The 4459-nt window shown below is 42.7% G+C and overlaps 1 pseudogene; it reads right to left on the bottom strand.

Annotated features, from left to right (window-relative positions):
• Positions 1-496: 496 nt before the first annotated feature.
• Positions 497-1739, bottom strand: LOC112915842 (aurora kinase A-like; annotated as a pseudogene).
• Positions 1740-4459: the final 2720 nt, after the last annotated feature.

Here is a 4459-nt window from a genome sequence, read left to right as displayed (position 1 = left end):
TTCAAGTTATTTGAAAAAATATTTTTTCTAGTTATTATGAGACCTCATCAATAAGATTAATCCTTATCATTTTTTTCTTTATAAAAATCTTTTTTAACATTTAAAAGAAAGAATCACATGTTCATCCTGACAGCTTTACCAGATTGGCCACCCAATAAGTTACACACACAAGTAGGTACTTGGAAGGTTACTGCACGCCTCTTTCACTGATGGAGTCAGGCCAGGTGGCCACTCTCCTTGCAGTAGGACCCGGAGCGGGGCCTCCACAAGGAGGCCTGACTCACAGGCTTGGGGAGGTCCAGGTGAACCTCACCTCCAAATTGTGAAACTAGTGACACTGCCACAATTCCTGTGGCTACTTTCACTCCAGAGCGTACTGTTCACTTAAGTAGACTCAAGTGGGGAGGCCGAGGTGCCACCTGCGCAGCAGGCCTTTGTCTGCAGTGCCTCGGTCACGGGCAGGCCAGGCCGTCAGCAGTATCAGCAGCCCTGCCTCTCAGATTTCTCCCCCTGCACAATCCTTAAGACTGTTGCTAGTTGAGTCTTTGCTTTTTTGGCTACTTGATGGTTTTGATGAGTTAGCCATGATCCATGGGTGTTCAAGTACATCCTTGAGAGCTGGCCTTTGGCTGGGATTATGTTTCAACAGTCTTGAAATGAGATCCCTGGCTCCCTCCGGCACGAAGTCAGGGAATGTGAATTCAACCCGTGATATTCTTTTGTAGGTCTCTTGGTATGTGCTTGCCTCAAAAGGAGGCTTCCCAACTAGAAATTCATAGCAAAGAACCCCAAGGCTCCAGAGATCCACCTTCTCATCATGCATTCGGCCTTCAATCATCTCTGGGGGCAAGTAATCCAGGGCGCCACACAGGGTGGTTCTCCTGAGGATGGAGCATGTACTGACCACCCAAAATCTGCAATCTTAAGCTCTCCAGCTGATCCAAGGAGTAGGTTCTCTGGCTTAATGTCTCTGTGAATGACTCGCTTTGAGTGTCAGTAAGACAGGGCATCTGCCAACTCTGTGATATAAGTAGCAGTTCTCTGCTCATCAAACTTTGACAGTTTCTGAAGTTCTCTGTAGACAGCTCCAAGAGGTGCATATTCTAGAATTAGGTAAACTCTGGTGGCATCATGGAAATAACCATACAGCCTATGAATATTTGGATGCCTAAGGTGGGACTGTATTTCTACTTCTCTTCTCAGCTGATATTCAACTCCTGCTTTCTCCAGTTGAGCTTTAAATAATACTTTAATAGCCAGGATAAACTTGCTTTGTTTTTCCCTTGCCAAGTAAACATTACCAAACTTTCCTTTACCCAGTGGACAACCAATTTCAAAATCTTCCAAAGCCCATTGCCTTTTTTTTTTTGATTCTTCATTTTTCTGTTTTGTTGCCAGTTCCTTTTCAGAATTATTTCCAGGGGCTGATGATGAGGGTTGCTCACTCTTTTGGCTATTATTCAGTGACCTAGAGGCAGGACGAGGGACACCAGTTGCCTGCAATTGCTTCTGCTTCAGATTCTGAGCTGGTTTAGGGCTGGAGACGAGCTTTTGGGTTTGTGGAGCTACTCGCTGGGAAGAATTTGAAGACACAAGACCCGGTGGGCCTGGCCACTATTTGCAGATAACGGATTCTGTGAAGGAACTTGCTGAGTCACCAGAACACGTTTTGGACCATCACTAAGTGCAATTGTAGTCTTAAAAGGCCCTGCAATGCAGTTTTCTTTAGATTTGTCCATAATGCCCGCCGGCTCCAGCCTCCGACCCAAGCCACCGAGTCCTCTGGAGCGCTCAATCCTTATCATTTTTAAAAGTTGCAAAGTAATATCCCACTCTATTTTTTTTTAATTAATTTTTATTGGTGTTCAATTTACCAACATACAGAAAAACACCCAGTGCTCATCCCGTCAAGTGTCCACCTCAGTGCCCGTCACCCATTCCCCTCCAACACCCGCCCTCCTCCCCCCTTCCACCACCCCTAGTTCGTTTCCCCGAGTTAGGAGTCTTTATGTTCTGTCTCCCTTCCTGATATTTCCCAACATTTCTTCTCCCTTCCTTTATATTCCCTTTCACTATTATTTATATTCCCCAAATGAATGAGAACATACACTGCTTGTCCTTCTCCGATTGACTTATTTCACTCAGCATAATACCCTCCAGTTCCATCCACGTTGAAGCAAATGGTGGGTATTTGTCGTTTCTAATCACTGAGTAATATTCCATTGTATACATAAACCACATCTTCTTTATCCATTCATCTTTCGATGGACACCGAGGCTCCTTCCACAGTTTGGCTATTGTGGCCATTGCTGATAGAAACATCGGGGTGCAGGTGTCCCGACGTTTCGTTGCATCTGAATCTTTGGGGTAAATCCCCAACAGTGCAATTGCTGGGTCGTAGGGCAGGTCTATTTTTAACTCTTTGAGGAACCTCCACACAGTTTTCCAGAGTGGCTGCACCAGTTCACATTCCCACCAACAGTGTAAGAGGGTTCCCTTTTCTCCGCATCCTCTCCAACATTTGTTGTTTCCTGCCTTGTTAATTTTCCCCATTCTCACTGGTGTGAGGTGGTATCTCATTGTGGTTTTGATTTGTATTTCCCTGATGGCAAGTGATGCAGAGCATTTTCTCATGTGCATGTTGGCCATGTCCATGTCTTCCTCTGTGAGATTTCTCTTCATGTCTTTTGCCCATTTCATGATTGGATTGTTTGTTTCTTTGGTGTTGAGTTTAATAAGTTCTTTATAGATTTTGGAAACTAGCCCTTTATCTGATATGTCGTTTGCAAATATCCTCTCCCATTCTGTGGGTTGTCTTTTAGTTTTTTTGACTGTATCCTTTGCTGTGCAAAAGCTTCTTATCTTGATGAAGTCCCAATAGTTCATTTTTGCTTTTGTTTCTTTTGCCTTTGTGGATGTATCTTGCAAGAAGTTACTGTGGCCGAGTTCAAAAAGGGTGTTGCCTGTGTTCTCCTCTAGGATTTTGATGGACTCTTGTCTCACATTTAGATCTCTCATCCATTTTGAGTTTATCTTTGTGTATGGTGAAAGAGAGTGGTCCAGTTTCATTCTTCTGCATGTGGATGTCCAATTTTCCCAACACCATTTATTGAAGAGACTGTCTTTCTTCCAATGGATAGTCTTTCCTCCTTTATCGAATATTAGATGACCATACATTTCAGGGTCCACTTCTGGGTTCTCTATTCTGTTCCATTGATCTATGTGTCTATTTTTGTGCCAGTACCACACTGTCTTGATGACCACAGCTTTGTAGTACAACCTGAAATCTGGCATTGTGATGCCCCCAGCTATGGTTTTCTTTTTTAAAATTCCCCTGGCTATTCGGGGTCTTTTCTGATTCCACACAAATCTTAAAATAATTTGTTCTAACTCTCTGAAGAAAGTCCATGGTATTTTGATAGGGATTGCATTAAACGTGTAAATTGCCCTGGGTAACATTGACATTTTCACAATATTAATTCTGCCAATCCATGAGCATGGAATATTTTTCCATCTCTTTGTCTCTTCCTCAATTTCTTTCAGAAGTGTTCTATAGTTTTTAGGGTATAGATCCTTCACCTCCGTGGTAAGGTTTATTCCTAGGTATCTTATGCTTTTGGGTGCAATTGTAAATGGGATTGACTCCTTAATTTCTCTTTCTTCAGTCTCATTGTTAGTGTATAGAAATGCCATTGATTTCTGGGCATTGATTTTGTATCCTGCCACGCTACCAAATTGCTGTATGAGTTCTAGCAATCTTGGGGTGGAGGCTTTTGGGTTTTCTATGTAGAGTATCATGTCATCGGCGAAGAGGGAGAGTTTGACTTCTTCTTTGCCAATTTGAATGCCTTTAATGTCTTTTTGTTGTCTGATTGCTGAGGCGAGGACTTCCAGAACTATGTTGAACAGCAGTGGTGAGAGTGGACATCCCTGTCTTGTTCCTGATCTTAGGGGAAAGGCTCCCAGTGCTTCCCCATTGAGAATGATATTTGCTGTGGGCTTTTCGTAAATGGCTTTTAAGATGTCGAGGAAAGTTCCCTCTATCCCAACACTCTGAAGTGTTTTGATCAGGAATGGATGCTGTATTTTGTCAAATGCTTTCTCTGCATCCAATGAGAGGATCATATGGTTCTTGGTTTTTCTCTTGCTGATATGATGAATCACACTGATGGTTTTACGAGTGTTGAACCAGCCTTGTGTCCCAGGGATAAATCCTACTTGGTCATGGTGAATAATTTTCTTAATGTGTTGTTGGATCCTATTGGCTAGTATCTTGTTGAGAATTTTTGCATCCATGTTCATCAGGGATATTGGTCTGTAATTCTCCTTTTTGGTGGGGTCTTTGTCTGGTTTCGGAATTAAGGTGATGCTGGCCTCATAGAACGAATTTGGCAGTACTCCATCTCTTTCTATCTTTCCAAACAGCTTTAGTAGAATAGGTATGATTTCTTCTTTAAAC

Source organism: Vulpes vulpes, chromosome 11, assembly GCF_048418805.1.
Source record: "Vulpes vulpes isolate BD-2025 chromosome 11, VulVul3, whole genome shotgun sequence".
NCBI lineage: Eukaryota > Metazoa > Chordata > Mammalia > Carnivora > Canidae > Vulpes > Vulpes vulpes.
Note: the sequence above shows the minus strand (reverse complement) of the source record. Positions and strands in the feature narration are given on the sequence as shown.